Source organism: Protomyctophum bolini (assembly GCF_963924005.1).
Source record: "Protomyctophum bolini genome assembly, chromosome: 19".
In the NCBI taxonomy this organism is placed as follows: domain Eukaryota; kingdom Metazoa; phylum Chordata; class Actinopteri; order Myctophiformes; family Myctophidae; genus Protomyctophum; species Protomyctophum bolini.
Genome location: NC_137880.1, coordinates 24,338,971 through 24,359,078, shown reverse-complemented (window position 1 = coordinate 24,359,078; position 20,108 = coordinate 24,338,971). Strand labels below are relative to the sequence as shown.

General features: G+C 44.6%; 1 protein-coding gene across 4 annotated transcripts in view; it reads left to right on the top strand.

The window, feature by feature from the left end:
* The window catches only part of plcb4b (phospholipase C, beta 4b), a 105,729-nt gene that overhangs the window by 22,944 nt on the left and 62,677 nt on the right, over positions 1-20,108 (top strand). For all 4 annotated transcript variants that reach the window (XM_080791218.1, XM_080791215.1, XM_080791216.1 and 1 more), the window contains exon 3: positions 2,044-2,118. The gene's annotated coding sequence lies outside the window, so the exon portion shown is untranslated. The remainder of the gene's footprint in view (positions 1-2,043; positions 2,119-20,108) is intronic.

Here is a 20,108-nt window from a genome sequence, read left to right as displayed (position 1 = left end):
ATTTTACCTTTTTGCCTTTATAGTGACATGACCAGGTTGAAAGTACATTTTCTGCCTGTTCAGAGGGTGAATACCTGCTGCGTATACGTCCAGTCCAGTTTGTGTTTGGAGAGATGGAACATGAGATGGGTTGGTAGACGTTGGTAAACTCCCAGGGAAATAATCTTTTCGCGTTGGTTTCTTTGACTTCCGCTGATTAATTCCGCTCTCCGCCAGCCGAAGGCAATGAGTTGTTGTTGTGCTGAGTTGAGAGATGGTGGACAAGGTTAATGGTCTTCATTCCCTACGTAGGTAATTAGTTCCTCTTTGGGGAGTTCCTCGTGGCCATTTAGTAGGGTCAGGCAGAGCGACCTTTGACCTCTGTCACTCATCAGTCTCCAGTGTATTGAATCACCTTTAAAAACAGGCCGAATGCAGAGACCTGTTTGTACCAGTAGTAGAGGCCAAATGTAGATATAGATTAAATCATCCATTTCAGATTATCCTACTGTACTATCCTATCCTACTCATCCATTTGTCTCAAATTGACCAATTGATCTGGACTTGACCACTGACCATGTGGCATATCCCAGGAGTGAGAAGCCATTCTTCACTATTTCAATATCTATTCTGTTTATTAGGATGTATGGGGGAGGGGGTATTGACAGTTTTAATGACATTTTGATTTAATTACATTTTCACTTTGGCTACACTGGCTTTTGTGTGCACCAGTTTTTAAGTTGCCTGTTTCAGTATTTAGATCATTTATATAATTTGTTTGCAGACACACCCTGTTTCTATAGTACCAGTAAGAAATGTTGCGAGGTTGCGTGCACGCATCCGCCTGGGTGACGGCAGACTGCTGGGTGAGCGCTGGCGCTTTGACATGGGGGTCAGATCAACATATGGAATGAATTCTGTACTGGCCATATGGAGTGTACAGAGTTGCTGGCCGGCTCCAGATCTAGGTGATGATCCAGTCTTCTCCATGTATGGTTATCCAGGTTTAGATGAGGTCATTGTCGTGATCTTCATATATGGAGATGGCCATGGCGTGGCCTTTTACAAGGTCACGTGACTCACGCCATGAGGTTGTGACCATATATGGAGATCTAGTGTGACGGACGTGAGACACTGGATTTCCTAGTAAATGGCAATAAACCCATTGTAACATTTTAACCATGTTGGACTCATTGACCGGCATTGTCCTTCTAATGCGCAAGGGGACAATGTTTTAACTTTTTTCTAAATCTTTTTAATTTATTTTTTGGGAAAATGAAAAAAGAAATATAATGTCCAAAATATTTGTGTTTTCAATGAATCCAACGTGGATAAAACAGTGTTTGAAGTTACAATGTAATGCACATTGTGAAACGCTTTGGATGGAAAAATACCATTACAATAGGTTTATATAGGAAGGTGGCTTGTCTGATGAAATACCTAAAAACTGAATCAGGCAACTTAAAACTGTCTTGGGTCTACACAAAAGCCAGAGTAGACGTTAAAATGACCCCAAACATGTTCAAAATATCCCTTTATGTCTGAACAATTGTGTTGTTTTTTGAAACTCGCGAACTTTGATGAAATTGCTGTCAAAATATATTTTTATTTATTATTTTTATTGTGAACAGAAATGTTTCATCGGGTTATTTTCTTTCTGTAGGTGTGTAAAATTCCTACTCTTTTATTAATAATGAATACAACTGTACAATTGAAAATGCTGGACAGGAAGCTCTTGATGGAGAGCAGAATCAATCTCTCTCTCTCTCTCTCTCTCTCTCTCTCTCTGTCTCTCGCTCTCTAACAATGCCCCCTCTCTCCTGTTCCTGTTAGGTTATTTAGAGCTAAAGTATGGAATGATTCGAATCTGGAACAAAACGTGTGTGTTTGCGTGTGTGTGCACGCGTGCGTCTTTCCCAGAAGGCGCAATAATAATGACGTGTTATTTCAGACAAATCGGAAGAAAAAAAAATCCTGCACATTGAATGGGAGCACATTATACTTCGCTTACCTCTCTCCTCTCTCTCTCTCTCTCTCTCTCTCTCTCTCTCACCTTTTCTCCAGAGTGGTCCATCGCTGTCTTCCAGTGTGCCCCCTTCCCCCTCCCCTGGTCGTACAGCCCCTCTTGTGTGTGACCTGGTAAGTGCGTTCACACTCATACTCATGTGTACCTGTCACGTTACAATGCCTGTGATATTGTCACCGCCTTCACATAAGAAGGAACATGACTCGGTCTGTCTATGGTCGATCCACACAAACGCCAAGCAGGGACGTACAGTATGAAGAATACATGAGCGCAATGCCTGATTCGTACTGTAGTTGTGCACCGGTGTCGCACACCGGAAGTAGCAGATCTACAAGCTCACAATGGGTCGCATCACGACACGTTGTGAGCTTGTTGATCGGCTATTTTCTCTCAACCAAATAAGCAAGCCACAAGTCCCTTGGATACATTGACGATGGGCTGCTAGTTGCTGTGTAGTATGCATGCATGCACATTCTCTCTGTAAGGACCTGTCTAATTGCACTGATAGACAGGCACGGTTGCCAGCAATTAAGTGTATTTACACAGGAAGTCACCAATGTAAACAACTCATGACAGATAGATTGATGGCTCTGCTGAATGTAATTAGGTGAGTAATGGATGTAATGTTTTCCCCATCTTTGGCAGATGGGGATTGGAGAGAAAAAAAACAATGTCAGTCTGCTTCTGCAAAGCACGACACGTAGCTGCTGTATGTTCAGCTCTTATGTGATCAATGCGTTGATCTGGGGATGGATTTTTCTGTTTGATCCGCAAATATGGCAGAACAATGGTAGAACACATAGAATACATAGAGAACATAGGATGGAATGCAGAATTGAATACAGGATTACATTCTGAATAGATAGAATCAAGTATTGGAGAGAGAATAGAACCCAGTGCAGTTCTTTGACCAGAACAGTGGTTCTTGTTCTTGTGTGGTTTTTATTTTATTATAGTGCCAAATCACAAGTTGTTTCAACACACTTTGCATAGAGACCGGAAATCATCATGATAAAAGGCGCCTCTCACTTCACACAAGTGTGATTTTTAGGCTCTTGAACCACAAAAAGGAGCCAAATCTACACAAGAAGTACCATTTGTTTGGACCTCTCCAACACACTCATGTGATGTCAATTACCTTCTTCTATTCACACTTACTAGGCCACTAGGGTGTGATCATGTCAGTGTAGCTAAAATAATAGTAACCAGGACTAAATGTATAATAGAATTTAGAATCAGTGATTGAATACAAAACTGAATACAGCGAAAGTGTTGCACATTCCTAGACCAGGTCTGAATGCAAGGAAAACCTATTGAGAAGACACATTTGAGCAACCCACGCCATTCAAACGGCATGTGCGAGCTGAGGACAGCTAATATAAAACACATCTTTGTTTGGATATTAAAAAAAAGAAGAAGAAAAGAACAACGGAAAATAATTTATTGGCTGCTGAAGATTATTAGTATTTTAAAAGCACAACAACTCAAAGTAGTGTCATGACACCAAATCCCAGAGGATGACACTTAAAAGCACTGCTGAGAACACTCATTGGCTGAGTGGTCCTTGATGGAAATAAACAGATAGATGAAGCTATTAGCATTAAATTAAATTATGACAAATTACAAATTATTACAAATATGGCGTCAAATATACTTCAAGTACCGAATTTAGAAGTACTCATTGCAGAATGCCCCATTTTACACTGGAGTCCCGTGGTTTTTTCCACCCTAAAACATGATCATCAGGTATTATTATATAAGGATATTTTCAAAAAAGTGTACAGTATTTGTGTAAAGTGGTGTTTTTAAGGTGGCACGGCGGCACGGCGGCACGCCCACCACTTCATTAATATGCCTGGTTTGCCTGGTGGGTAGTGATGGGTGGTGATCCCCCTGAACTGAAGCTGCACCCACAGCTGTTGTTGTATTTTAGTATTTATTTATTCAGCACAGTATAAAAAACAATACGGTGAACATACAAATATAAGAAGGGTAAAGTGCTAGGCTGAAGCAAAAAGCCCATGGGGCTTATGCAGTACGAGGCTTCTACCCTATATGTAAAACACAATGAAACATTGTACAAGAAATATAGAATATCCAGAATACATGATTGCAGTATAATGCAGTATGATAAAGGGGATGGGTTAGGGGAGGGGATGATATTTTGATGTCACTATATCACTTTTCTTCATTGGCACGTCAAGGCTTCAGCCTCCAGGAAGAAACCCTAAATACAAAGGGAAGACATAATTGCACATAACAACAAAAAAAGAATACAAAAAAATCACATCTTTAATTCGTCAATTAATTAAACAGCCAAAGTATAAAATGGAAGTATAAAATAGCATTTAAGTGGTTAATGTACAGTATGCTTTCTAATAATATCTAAATCCGCAAAGTGAAGGTGACTAAGGTAGAATAGTTGGAGTGGAGTAAACAAATATAATATTCTCCTCTAAGATGTCGTGGAGTAGACATATTTAAAGTACAGTGAGGAAGGTTGTCTTGTGGTTCGGAGCAGGAGGCTTTTAAATCTGTTGAATCGTGTCAAGGTTAACCAATCAGAGTGCAGGGCTGCTTCAAGGACAACTGTTGACAATACGCCCGCCCACCCACCCACACGGCGTGCATGCATTTTAGCACACACCCGAAGGGAGCAGCATCAGAAAATGCCTCCAAAACTCAAATACTCAGCTACTGTGGTTGTTACTGCTGATTGCTAGGGTTGTTTACCAGATTCCGGTACCCTTGGCAGGTGTGTGAGTGTGAGTGTGCGTGCGCACGTGCGTACGTGCGCATGCCTGAGGCCCTGGGGACTGATGATGTCAATAGATGTGTTGCACAGAGCTGTTGTTTGCTGGCGTGCCTAGAAGCAGCGGGGCATCATTGTGGGTGGGCTGGTGAGACACACTGGGATCCCATTCTGGGAGCCACATGTGCATGTTTGTTTGAGTGCATGAAGGGGTGGGGGTGTGTGTGAGGGGGTGGGGGGGTAGCATGGCTGCTACGAGGTAAGCAAGACTGACTGGGTTGCCATGGCGACCGACCAGTGTCGGTGAACAGCAACATGTGCTTGTTTGTCTCTCAATTAAATTTCAATTCAACATGCTTTGTGTTGGCATGACATATGACAAGTGTTGCCAAAGCACAATTTCAATTATGACATAAAAAAATGCTATTTCTGTGCTATCGTTTTTCACGAAATTCTGCAATATGATAGAGGGCCGTGAGGATCGGTCCTCAGAAACTGAAGCTCACACTCATTCGTCAAAAGACGAATAAGTAAATTGGCATGAGGTTAAAAAAGCGATACAGAGGATGATCAGTGTCATTTGATATAGAAAGTGCTAACCGTGTGATGGCCTTATTGTTCATATCAGATGTGTGTGTAGTAGGGAGTCCGATGATCTTGGAAGCAATACTGAAAAGTTTGTTCCTTTTGGGCATGGGCAGTATGGTGTAGAAACATGCGGAACAGTACAACAGAACAGGTTGGATAATGCTTTTGTACAGTAATAACAGAAGATGAGGAGCAACAGATAATGATCTTAGCTTACGAATTACATGGAGTCTTTGCTGAAAACGTGACTGGATAGATGTAATCTGTTGATCAAACCTATGTTTATTGTCCAGTGTGAGTCCAAGATATGTGAAACTGTCAACCTGTTCTACTGTTTTACCATTAATGAGGAGTGGGTTGTTTCAAGTTCTTTAGTTTTGACCACATTCAACTGAGTTGAGGAGGTGCAGTTTCTTGATCATATGATGGCGTTAGATAGTGTTAAAAGCAGAACTAAAGTCCACAAAATATTAGCAAAAGTGTCCGACGATGAGTCCAGATGTTGGAGAAGGGAGCAAAGGAGGCACGCCACAGCATCCTCTGTCCCCCTCTTTGCCCTATATAGGCAAACTGGAAAGGGTCCAACTGTGACCTGAAAGCTGGCAGAATGATGTCTTTCCAGGCATTTCATCATTATCGACGTTAAGGCGACAGGTCTATCTATAGTGATTAGGTTCTGAGCATAGACTGTAAAAAATATGGACAAAGCGTTCCGCGGGTCTAACATGAATGTAAAATGAAGCCTCTCTCTATGTGTCAGCAAGCAGCCATCTTTCTATATCCGGGCCCAGGCCCAGCTGGCCCATTGGCTGGCCCAGACAACGAGGCGGGACTTCCCCCCCTTCTTCTTCGTTGGTTTTTATTTTGACTCGAGTGGGTGGGGGATCCCGTTCATAGACTGTAACGGTAGCCACGCCCCTCAGAACATGCGCGACTTTATGGTAAAAAATTTTATACATGGGACCATAATTTTCCAAAAAGAATATTATGACATTAGAAATGAGACTTTAAACTAGTGACTGCAAGCAAAAAGTATTCATGACCATGTTTATTAAGGTAATACAGTCTAGGTGAAGTTGGGCCAAAATACATGGACTTCTATGGGGCTATGGGTTTTTCTGGGTCCAGTGATAGCGCCACAACAGGCCATTATATGAACTTTCATTTCCTTAGTGGCTTCACAAAATATCTGTCTGACTGCCCCCCTGGTTCTGAGTTAGGTTCTGGTTAGGCACCTCCCTGCGTTGCTGATTGCACCTTGGTGATGGCTGCGCCCGGGGTTCGTCTACAGCTGGACGCCTGGAGGAGAAGGAGAGACTGGAGAGTGTTGTGGTCAAGTGTCGAAACACTGGTTGGAGACCGCCTGATGACCTTTCTTCCAGGCCAAGGCTTCATCCAATAGAAATTGATTATAATCGCATCTTTGATGTTACAAACTCAGGGCCCATGTCTTGACAGTACTGATGAAGAATGTGCAGGCTTTGCTGAAGACCTTCTAGGTAAATAGGTACTTAATGTCTGTGTCAGTAAGAGTGAGACCAGGTGATTGTTCTAATAATAATGCCAGTTTGTTACTATATTTCAAGAGGGTGGGGCTGAGGGTACAACCTAGTTCACCCTCTGCCTTGTGGGAAGCCAATATATTATTTTCATATAATGACATCAAAGGACTGAAAAATGGCCCACACTTTACCAAGTTGAATATCTTCTTTAGGATGGCCAATTTACAGTTTCTGTTGGTATATTTTATCATCTCATTTAAGATGCCACGTTAAGAGACCCACATGCTTTTTTGTTCTGTTAGTTACAGACCTGTAAGAGTCTGGTCTGGTCGCACTTGTCTGAGCTCATAGATTGAGATATATGCCATTCATTGTTTTTAATAATACAATTTTCATACAACATTTTCTTCTGCAATCTTTGCATAATAACATGCCCAAAAATAGGTACGCCAGATTAAACAAACTCCTCAGCAGCTGTTCACAGCCTATCATTCATAATGTCAATGTTCCTCCGGTGGCCTTTTCTCCATGCAGCAACAATCCCCGACATATCCTCGACAGCCGGTGCTCCGGGCTCGTGTTCAGCCGGTAGGGGCCCAGGAGGGCCCGTGGTTTTTACCCCAGCGAGACGGCTCACATTCTCGGGGAAAGTGTTTAACCCCTGCCCCTCTAACCTCCCACCTCCCCCACAGAGCGTGTCTCTCTCTGTCTCTCTATATGGCCATGTTCCACGGCTCTGCTCCTTTTCTCCTGGCACTCTTCTTATCGTGGAGTTCAGCTGGCCTACGGCCTCTCTTTTAATAGGTACTTATTTGGTCAACGAGAGAAATATCATATTTTTGGAGTCCCCCCCCCACCCACTGACTCCATGCACTCCCTCCTTCCTTCCTATCTCATCTCCTTTCTTCATTTCTGTCCCAACTCTCTCTCTCTCCCTCTTTCTCTTTTTCCCTCATTTTCTCTCTCCCACTCTGGCTCTTTTTATCTCTGGTTTTTATCTTTAACTCTTCCCCGCCTTGACACGACAGTGCCTCCTCAGTCTACTGAAGAGGGTTGGGATCCTTTAGGTTTTCAAACCTTTTCATGTCAAGGTCCATTATTTATTCTGCATTTTGGGCCATGGGCCACCATTTGATGAGATTTATCCTCTCAGACACGCCAAGATTTTGTCCACATCTCCATGCTGTATGTACTGATGTAGTACCATAGGAGAGATAACAGGCAAACGTTGATCAAAATAACAATTCTTCAATTAAGTAATGCAGATGTTTAACTATAATTTAACTCTTGAGAGTGTAAAAAACAGTAAAATGAAAAGATCTAATAAGAGTCCATGTGGTTATAATCTCCATCATTCAGCTGGGGACCATGGCTGGAACCGACCACTGGTTGAGAACCACTGCTTTAGGGTTTTAGCGATTCCGCTTCATTAACGATTCCCTCTTAGCGAACCGATTCCTTGAAGGGATATTTCACTGCTGTATTTTAGCTGCCCTGATCCCTTCCTATGAAACCCAACTTCAAACACCATTTTAACCATGTTCGATTCATCAAAAACACCCGACCTTGGTTGCCCAAACAGGAGGTGACGGGGCCGTGTTTTTTCAATATTGTTTTTTAATTTAAAAGGTTTGAGTTGAGAACTGTACCTTAGGTGCAAAAGTTCTATCAGTATTCAGTATAGTAGTGAGCAGTCTAAAGTTCTGTCCTGAGAAGCCTGTATATAGTATCACCACAGCAGGGAAATAAAGCTTACCTGAGGAAAAAAACTTGGTACGTGTGTGCGCTTGTTTAGGTGTGTGTGTGTGTGTTTGACTTTGATCTCACTGTTTGGGCTCCATGTTTGGGCAAGCCTGGCCCAAAACAGTCCCTCAGTAAGTCGGTGTGTAGTCAGTGGGGCGAACCAAACCCACAACCTGCTAATCTGCTCTAATTGAGCCCTGCTCAAATAACAGCACTGATGTACTGCTCAGCTGTTTGGTAGTGATGGACACGTCAACTCTGTCACCTCCACCCTACAGCAGTGGTTCCCCCGGGGGGAACGGTGTGCACCTTCACCTGACTACACTCACCTCCAACCATCTTCTGTTGTGTGCTTGTGTGCAAGCATACAAGCACACACACTCACAATTGACCTTTTTCTGCCATTGAATTGGGGTAGATACAGTTAAGAGTGACAGGTAGCAAAGGCTGTCGGCCTCTCGAAACTTGCTGTCAGGCTACATTAGAGCCTACGTATCAATTAGTCGATCGTGTTCAGACTTGAACCAAGTAGTAATAGTGTTTCGTCAATTATTTGGGGGGCAACTTGCAATGCCCTCACATCCCACCAGTGAATCAAGACCCACAGGTTGGGAATCACTGATATATATTTTATCCACTTAAAAGCTATATGGTTGACTGGAGTCCCTCAGGGCTCTATACTATTGTATATATATATATTTTTCCTGTTATTGTGGGAAAAGCTTTGCTGAAAATAAGCTATTTCTGCAAAAGCTTTCCCTGTAATACGGATGCTGGGGTTTAAAGGGTTAAGTGGCTGAAGGATGTTCGGTGTGTTCGTACAAGCGAGCATTAAAGCTGTGTGTACAGGAGGGTGTGTGTGTGTGTGTGTGATGGTTTAGCTACCATGTTAAAGCAGCGGTCTGACCCCACTACTTCATTACCGTTAGGGAACTCCCTGTCTAAGTGCCTCTTTACACACACACACACACACACACACACACACACACACACACACACACAGAGAAGTCACACTGCAGAGAGCTCTGTAAATACTTGTGATCCAGTATGCTGATAAGCCAGGGACAGCCCTACTATTCTCTCTCTCCTCTCTCTCTCTCTCTCTCTCTCTCTCTCTCTCTGCCCATCCATCCATCTCTTCTTTCCTGCCCCTCTGAGAGGCCTCATTGTTCCCTCTGTCAGGGTAATGTTTGGGCCTTGGGCTATAAGTCTCTCTCGCTCGCACGCACGCATGTGCGAGTGCACAGATGCAGGCACGGAGACCCATGTTACATCACTTAATCACTTAGGGGGCTGCTCACACACACACACAGTCGCACACACAGTCACACACACACACACACACACACACACACACACACACACACACACACACACACATATGCTTATTGTAACACTTTCAAGACTGCACGCACGCACACACACACACACACACACACACACACACACACACACACACACACACACACGCACACAGAGAGACAGACAGACACATATCCACCATTTGGCAGGGGGTTTAGCCTACCCTTTATTAGGTGCATGCCCCCTTCCATTAGACCATGTGTTAAGTCCTTTGTATAACTCAATTTGGCTTAGCCTGGAAGTGGTTCTAAATATAGATTCCATAAACTATGCGTGCGTGTGCATGTGTGTGTGTGTGTGTGTGTGCGTTTGCTGCGTGTGTGTGAGTCCCTGTCTGCGTGAGTCAGCATTAGCATGTTGTCGCTTTGGGCAGAAACCTTTTATCTTGTAACTATTTCAGCGTTTTGTTTATAAAATAATGCCCTGCTTACAGTACATCATACAAGAGTGTCACACAAGTACTGAACATAGCTGCTCTACAAGCTCTCAACGCATCCCGTCATGTGTGTGTGTGTGTGTGTGTGTGTGTGGAAACCTCATACAGTATGTCCAAACTGTTACTTTTCAGGATTCAAAAGTCAAAAACCTCCATAAAGTCAAAATATGTGGCTTGTCGCCCAAGGATAGAGTGCGGACCGGAGAATACTTTTGGCTTAGGGGGCAGTCAATCATGACTAGGTTGCTAATAAAAACGTATGTCAGGTTTAACCTTAGAGTAAATATTAATAGAGACGGCACCCGATATCTCCTCCCATCCACTTGCATTAAGTTGCTCAAAAACACATGAGGCGATTTCACTCCTCCTTCTGGGTAGGAACAGAGTGCATTCTGTGATTGATTGGGCCAAACACATGAACGTGCTGGCCGTTGACTATCAGTGCACGCGTTCAGCGTTCGCGTGTCATCATGAACGTGCGCAATGACAGTCAACGGAACAGCGTGTTCAACTGTTCATGTGTTTGGCCCAGCGCTTCAATACCAAATTCGGCCACTATATGTCCATTTCGCCTCAGGGTTTCCTCCGAACCGTCTCTATTAATATTCTCTTAAGGGTTTAACCTGAAAAGTTAGAATAATATGGAGATAAGTGGTTTCTGACTTGGAGAGCAGCTAAAGGGCCCAGGTGTTCCTGAAGGCTCATTATACAACAGGATGGATGTGACAGAGGATAGCATCAGAAGACGCTACAAACGGGCCCTTGTCCTTCAAACACATGCAGCATGTGAGGCTATAGAAGAGGCCTCAGGCGCTTTGATATTACACTGGGCAGCCTGGAGGTCACTGTGTGTGTGTCCGTGTGTCCGTGTGTCCGTGCACATGCAGCGGTCCTCCTCTGGTGAGCGGAGGCAGCGGCCATAGTTTCCATCCCAGCCTCGAAAGTTAATTATGTAACCCGGAACCGAGGGAGCGTGCGGGGGACGGGTGATCCTCGACTATAAAAGGCAACGTAGAGGATTGAAGAAGGGGTCATTTTGGTTGTGGAAAAAGAACATTCTTCCCTCCGGCATGCGGGGCTCCCTGAGAAACACATGTCTGGTGCCAGCGCAGGACATCCTATCCAAGCCAACACAAATCATTTTGAAGGGCCGACATGAGAAAGTCTTGTTTCCTGGGTTTCCTAGTCTCCGGTAGCCAGTTGTCAATTGTCACCGGACATCTCTCGCCAACAGCTTCTCTTCTGCCAGCTATCCGCCTTTTTCCAACCATACTTACACCCGGCGGCCATTTTGCTCTTACGTCACACTTACTGGGATGTATTGTGTTTATTGTGAGTGCTGGCTATAACGGAAGCTGGCTTCTGAGTGGAAAATGATGTCGACATTGGAGAAGGGTATTGTCTGATAAGCCTTATAATTGATAGGTAATTGATCATATTAATTACTCAAGCTTTGTTTGTCCAGAGAAGCTTGATGTCACAAATGGAAAGCCTTAGTAGTTTGGATTGATGGTGCCAGAGAATAGAGAGAGAGAGAGAGAGAGAGAGAGAGAGAGAGAGAGAGAGAGAGAGAGAGAGAGAGAGAGAGAGAGACAGAGACAGAGACAGAGACAGAGACAGAGACACACACCACTGTTACTGATCCAAAACTGAGGAAGATGTTGACTATGTACAGAGTACTCAGCGACCACCGCCTGGCAATAGAAACAGGCAGACACAGACAGAACTGGCTGCCAAGAGAAGACAGACTGTGTTCACTCTGCTCTCAAGGGGAGGTGGAGACGGAACTACACTTTCTGTTACAATGCGACAAATATAAAGACATCAGAGAATCATTCTTCCCTAAATTTAAAGAAAAATATAAAGAATTTCAATCCACCATTAATAACTTTGGCAGCAAAATACGTGTGGAGTTGTCATCAACTGAGGGACAGCCAGTGGACAGAAGAGACAGGTATATCTGTCTGAACAGGGTCATTGCTGTAATGTTTCTGTTTGTTAATTTATTTTCATTGTTACTGTATTGCTTGTTCATTATTGTTGGGATGTTTGTTGTTGTCTCTGTGTGCACAGTGAGTTGTCTCTGTGTGCACAATGTTGACTTTTGTTTTGTTGTATGAACGCTTTGGCAATGTAGAACATATTTATCATGCCAATAAAGCCTTTTGAAATTGAATTGATAGAGAGAGACAGAGATAGAGGGGGAGGGAGAGAGAGGGGTAGGGAGAGAGAGGGGGAGAGAGAGAGAGGGGTAGGGAGAGAGAGGGGGAGAGAGAGAGAGACGGGGAGGGAGAGAGAGAGAGAGAGAGAGAGACGGGGAGGGAGAGAGAGAGAGAGAGTCCGTGTCCGTAGATAATCTCTAAAGTTACTGAGACCAATCAGTAACTTTTTGGTGCACACCGGCAGTAGGCCAAATAAGTACCTCCACTACAGACTACACACGCCCACACACAGTACACACGCCCACACACAGACACACACATTATCAGTGGACCCAGAGGAGGCTGTGTTGATGTGCTTGGTGTTGGTGAGCCCAAACGCACACTTAGTGAAATAAGCTCACGACTCAGTTGGGAATTTGAATAGAGAGGAATAGACTTACTTGGCATTATCTATCCGCCTCATCTCTGCATCCTTCTCTCCTCTACCCTTCTCCTCTCATCTCTGCATCCTTCTCTCCTCTACCCTTCTCCTCTCATCTCTGCATCCTTTTCTCCTCTACCCTTCTCCTCTTATCTCTGCATCCTTCTCTCCTCTACCCTCCTCTCATCTCTGCATCCTTCTCTCCTCTACCCTCCTCCTCTCATCTCTCCATCCTTCTCTCCTCTACCCTTCTCTCATCTCTGCATCCTTCTCTCCTCTACCCTCCTCCTCTCATCTCTCCATCCTTCTCTCCTCTACCCTCCTCCTCTCATCTGTCCATCCTTCTCTCCTCTACCCTTCTCCTCTCATCTCTGCATCCTTCTCTCCTCTACCCTTCTCCTCTCATCTCTGCATCCTTCTCTCCTCTACCCTTCTCCTCTCATCTCTGCATCCTTCTCTCCTCTACCCTTCTCCTCTCATCTCTGCATCCTTCTCTCCTCTACCCTTCTCCTCTCATCTCTGCATCCTTCTTTCCTCTACCCTCCTCTCATCTCTGCATCCTTCTCTCCTCTACCCTCCTCCTCTCATCTCTCCATCCTTCTCTCCTCTACCCTTCTCTCATCTCTGCATCCTTCTCTCCTCTACCCTCCTCCTCTCATCTCTCCATCCTTCTCTCCTCTACCCTTCTCTCATCTCTGCATCCTTCTCTCCTCTACCCTCCTCTCATCTCTGCATCCTTCTCTCCTCTACCCTTCTCCTCTCATCTCTGCATCCTTCTCTCCTCTACCCTCCTCCTCTCATCTCTGCATCCTTATCTCCTCTACCCTCCTCTCATCTCTGCATCCTTCTCTCCTCTACCCTCCTCCTCTCATCTCTGCATCCTTCTCTCCTCTATACCCTCCTCCTCTCATCTCTCCATCCTTCTCTCCTCTAACCTTCTCTCATCTCTGCATCCTTCTCTCCTCTACCCTCCTCCTCTCATCTCTCCATCCTTCTCTCCTCTACCCTCCTCTCATCTCTGCATCCTTCTCTCCTCTACCCTCCTCCTCTCATCTCTGCATCCTTCTCTCCTCTACCCTCCTCCTCTCATCTCTCCATCCTTCTCTCCTCTACCCTTCTCCTCTCATCTCTCCATCCTTCTCTCCTCTACCCTCCTCCTCTCATCTCTCCATCCTTCTTTCCTCTACCCTTCTCCTCTCATCTCTCCATCCTTCTCTCCTCTACCCTCCTCCTCTCATCTCTGCATCCTTCTCTCCTCTACCCTTCTCCTCTCATCTCTCCATCCTTCTCTCCTCTACCCTCCTCCTCTCATCTCTGCATCCTTCTCTCCTCTACCCTTCTCCTCTCATCTCTCCATCCTTCTCTCCTCTACCCTTCTCCTCTCATCTCTCCATCCTTCTCTCCTCTACCCTTCTCCTCTCATCTCTCCATCCTTCTCTCCTCTACCCTTCTCCTCTCATCTCTCCATCCTTCTCTCCTCTACCCTCCTCCTCTCATCTCTCCATCCTTCTCTCCTCTACCCTTCTCCTCTCATCTCTCCATCCTTCTCTCCTCTACCCTACTCCTCTCATCTCTCCATCCTTCTCTCTTCTACCCTCCTCTCATCTCTCCATCCTTCTCTCCTCTACCCTCCTCCTCTCATCTCTCCATCCTTCTCTCCTCTACCCTCCTCCTCTCATCTCTCCATCCTTCTCTCCTCTACCCTTCTCCTCTCATCTCTCCATCCTTCTCTCCTCTACCCTACTCCTCTCATCTCTCCATCCTTCTCTCCTCTACCCTTCTCCTCTCATCTCTCCATCCTTCTCTCCTCTACCCTCCTCCTCTCATCTCTCCATCCTTCTCTCCTCTACCCTTCTCCTCTCATCTCTCCATCCTTCTCTCCTCTACCCTACTCCTCTCATCTCTCCATCCTTCTCTCTTCTACCCTCCTCTCATCTCTCCATCCTTCTCTCCTCTACCCTCCTCCTCTCATCTCTCCATCCTTCTCTCCTCTACCCTCCTCCTCTCATCTCTCCATCCTTTTCTCCTCTACCCTCCTCCTCTCATCTCTCCATCCTTCTCTCCTCTACCCTCCTCCTCTCATCTCTCCATCCTTCTCTCCTTCCAGTTCACCTACTCTGTGTCGCTTCTGTTCTCCTCTCTCGGAGTGATTTGTGTGTGTTTTGGACTTTATTTAATGCAAGGAGACCACAGGTTGCATGCCACATTAGGCTGCAGTGGAGCGTGACTTATGCACACGCACACATGCATGCAAACACACACACACACACACACACACACACACACACACACACACACACACACTCACACTCACACTCACACTCACAGCTCTACCGGATCCTCATCCTAGTAAAGGTGAGTTTGTTTACTCTGTTTTGTGATCGCTGTTCGTCCTTTCATCTTCTCCTGTTGAACCTCCTCCTGCCGCGTGTCCTCGCTCCCTCCCGTTGAACGTCCTCCCCTCCTCCATCCACTAAGTGACTAAATGAAATATGAACACGGACACGGGGAAGCGGCCGACATTGATCTCCTCGCCGTTTAAGCTGTTTGAGCAGGGAGCAAGTCGATGTCTCCCGGGTGCAATAAACCCCCTCCCTGCATCCCTTGCCAAGGCCCTGTCAGTAAATTAAGGGCTACTTCTAGCTGGGGTAAACACTCGATTATTTTACGATACGCTTTTTTGCGTCTTTGCAGCACGCAGCCGGCAGTCTGCCAGGGAGCGGTGCGGTGCACCGGGCGTCACTGGCCAACATTAACCCTAACCCGATTGTACTCGATAGCATTTGGTTTCAAATCTAATTTATGGTAATGCAATTGGGGGCCGACATGCTGCATCTGCAATGTTTTTTATCTTGCCTGTGATCTAGAATTGAATGAAATAGCGTCCGTTTGCAGACTCCTCGCATCTCCCTCATGTAGTCAGTGGGACCGCAAAGATTTCAGCCCATCAGCCCGTTTGTTTCAGTGTGCAGCGGCAGTGTCTTTCACTGGTTGGCAAACCTCTTCGTTATTGCATCCTGGTATGTCTGCGCTTTTGCATTGTTTGTAAAATCCGATGTTTAACTAAGCCAATGGACCTGAGGGTGTGGTCCGTTTGTGTGCTACCCGCATGCATTCATCTCTCTCTCTCTCTCTTCTCTTCTCTCTCTCTCTAATTCTTTCTCTCTCTCCCCCCCCCCCACACACACTGCCTCTAACGCTAACGGTCTGCAGTCGGCAGGTCTCTCTGCTTCCTCTGGGATACTTAACAGGTTGGACCCTACTGCACAGAGACGGACAGGTCAGTCAGGTAGGTAGGCAGGCTGGCCAGTAGACTATGCCATTCTTGGTGTGGTGATTCGGTGTGCAGTGAAGCAGGTGTAGAATTTAGAGTAGGCAGCCTGAGTCATGGGGATTCAAATCCTCAACCGTGGCAGTACTGCACTGTATCCACTATCCATTGAGCAACCTGTGTACCGGTAGATGGAGGCGAGGCTGACAGATATTTCTTTCATTTTAGTCTTTCTTCGCTGACAGTTTGTTGAAGTATTTGTGTGTGTTTTTACAGAGTGTGTGTGATGCCATTATATGGACTGCAAGGCAAGTGATTAATGTACCAGTATCTGTATAGTTTGGGGAAAATGTGAACATGACAGACAGAGAGATTTATTTTCCCGAGAGGCTGAGCGTAGGTTTGTTTCTGTTCACAGTAGAATCCACTGTAGATGAGCAGCGTTTGTGTCCTATTAGATGGCTTTAGTCTGCAGGGCTTCTCTGTGCCTAGTGATAGAGAGTGAAGAGGAGGATGTGAGACTATACGACTGACTGGACTGTACAATATTTCACATTTGAAGACAGGCAGTGCTGTGTGGAGGACAGAGCAGATCATTTTGTTTTGCATTCACACTAGAGCATATTAATAATAGTATTTATATTGAATTATATATTTTATATTTGGCCAGTTATACTACTGGAAAGGATGTCACCTCTCAGGATGGCAAAGTCTGTCTGTTGCTTTATCCCCCCCCCCCCAAAAAAAGATGCCTGGATTGCCCTTGAGTTGTCTGTGTCCTTGCATTCTCCATGGGAGGATGAATTTGGTTTCCCACTAGCTCCTCTAGCGCCACCCTTTGGCCGACACTTCCAGTTGCACACAACATAGCTCAAAATTGAATGGGCAGAAAGCCATGAAACTTGCACCCCAGCAGCTGAATCCTAACCATTTGATTGACCTCCCTTAACTTTAGTACAGCGCCACCCGCAGACCAAAATATCAACATGGCTTACACATTTTTATATGCAACATATACAATTACAGTAGAGTACAAACGTATTCCACAAATGATTTTACAGAATAGTTAGTTGTCAACTTGTCAGCTCACTGTATTGACCTTTTGTGTTTATTTTCCGGAGGATGCGGAACAAAACTTTGCATTAGGCAAATGTCCTTCAATTGGTTGGCACACAGTCAGATTGCCACTGTAGATATTTTGTGCTCTGATATTGTGCCAGCGTTTGGCCAAGCGAGGAGTCACACAGTGACAATGCTGCTCTTGTTCCAAGCATTTCAACGTTGGTCCGATTATGTCAAAGTTTAAAGAAAAAGAGAAAAGAACCTGCACACTCATTACCCAAAGGTAATACTTTATTGACAATAAAGTATAGCAGATGAAGTTCTTTTCTCTTTTTCTGATGCTACTTTTGAACCCAGCACCTCTACCAAGTGATGTACGTCTTCTATTAGTTTTTGTACATTATTTTGTCTCCCATGGGAGATATTTGTCTTGGAGACAAGGACCACAGATACACAAAACATTACAATACAAATAAATAAATACAACACACTAAGACACATGCAACCCTAACAGCCATTTCGACCTATACATCACCCTCCAGCATAATAATATAGAGCTGTGTTCAGTACCTGTTTCAATATCAAATTAGTTCAGTCAGTCGAAAGGGAGACGTACAGTAGAGAGTGCTTTGAACTGTGTATTCAGAGTCGGACAGAGTCGATATATAGAGATATACAGAGTCTGATATTTACTGTTTATACTCTCTCTGTTACAACAGCAGGGTGAGTGACAAGCAGTGAGCAGAGAGACAGACACATGACAAAGACATACTGTACACACAGCAATGATATGAAGATAATGCAGCACTTTTTAATAATTATACACTATGTTATACGTCAATGTACAATGGTACACAGGGGAAATAGCCAATTTACAAGTGCTGCAACGCCATATGAGCTTATAGATCTTTTAATTAATGGCAAGGGGGGGGGGGGGGGGGCTGCTTCTGGAGTGTAAGCACCTTAATACTTTAACAATGGAGACATTTCTAACATTTTAAACCCTTTTATAGGCATATAGAAAGTCAGGGGGTTTGGTCACGTGTGTGTGTGTGTGTGTGTGTGTGTGTGTGTGTGTGTGTGTGTGTGTGTGTGTGTGTGTGTGTGTGTGTGTGTGTGTGTGTGTGTGTGTGTGTGTGTGTGTGTGTGTGTGTGTGTGTGTGTGTGTGTGTGTGTGTGTGTGTGTGTGTGTGTGTGTGTGTGTGTGTGTGTGTGTGTGTGTGTGTGTGTGTGTGTGTGTGTGTGTGTGTGTGTGTGTGTGTGTGTGTGAGAGAGAGCCTTCAATTATTCATGACCAAAGTATTGCATTGTGTGTTAACAATGGAATAATACTGTAGCCTGCTTCTGGGATAGATGTAGGGGGATATTAACTGAAACTAGATGGATCAGCTGAGTACCATATCCCCCAGTTTGCTTCCCAACCTTTTGAATTGCATATTGAATATGTAAAGCTCAAGGTGCTTGAAAAGCTCTCATTAGGCATTCTTAAGAGCTCTATTAACGAGGTGTCAGATGACCTGGATATGGCTCCTGATGCCTCGGGCAGTAGGAAAGATTTATCCTATCTGTTATTTGACTTTCATTTCCATTCTCTGGCAGGCTAGAGGCTATAGGAGAGATGGCTTGGCAAATATTATGCAAGACAAACACAGAGAGGATTATGACACTTAACATCGTACACTGAATACATACATACAAACTACAGTATGAACCAGGATACAGTGCCCGGACCTTTTTTTTTTTTTTTTTTTTGACAATTCTTTTTTTGTTTCTCTTTTTTCTCCTAATTCAGTGTGATGACCAAATAGCCAAATCAGCATGTATTTGATGTATTTAAGCGCAGACACCCACGTGTCTCCTTCAATACATAGTTTCCCAAACAATGGGTCGGGACCTTATTTTTGTTTCCTAAATTAGTTTTTTAATTATTGTCATTTAAAAAAAATGCAAAAGTCATTCCCCCAAAAAAACATAACACCAAAATTCAATGATTCTTTTTTTCTAGCAGTAACTTCATAACTTTATAAAAGAAATTCCATGAATTAGAAGAAAATAAATAGTGAAAAGCGTTGTGAGCTTGTAGATTTGCTATTTCCACTAGTCTAATTTTGGGTCACGGGCTAAAAAGTTTGGGAACCACTGTTCTAATTAATGCGACAACTTGGCCCTCTAGTTCTCGCCGGCTGCCGGCCGCGACTGCACTACTAACTTTGGGTCTAGAATTTGAATTCAAAAGGGAGATATCAAAGAAGGACGAGTGGGGAAGAGCAACAAGCTCCATATATGGAGATCTAAGGGAGGTTTGAGGTCAGATGTAGAGTTGCTGGCCGGCTCCATATATGCAGATCTAGGTGAGGTCTTCTCATGTATGGCCTTGTGGTTGCCTTGCGGTTACCATCCAGACACTCTACCCCTGAGCCACCGCCGCCCCGTTTTAACCTTTTGACAAATGTGTACAAATATGGTCAGGTCATGTATATGCATTGATTTTTGTCAATAACATTTTCAGTCAGAAACCCATACTGCCATCAATATTGCATTGTTTGTTCACAGCTTAGGCCATTATATACATAGACATACTCTCGACCACTTTTTCTTACATGGCAAAACACAGGCATTGCTGTTTGTGTCGTCTCAAGTTGCTTCGAGGCTTTAAGAATCCATCTCTGACCTACTTCCTGCCCTCAGTCTACTGTTACATCTGCCTTGGAGTCACGTAAAAGCATTCAACTGGTACACCAGCGTTCACCTGGACTCACCTGGTACACCAGCGTTCACCTGGACTCACCTGCTCAGGCTTCCAT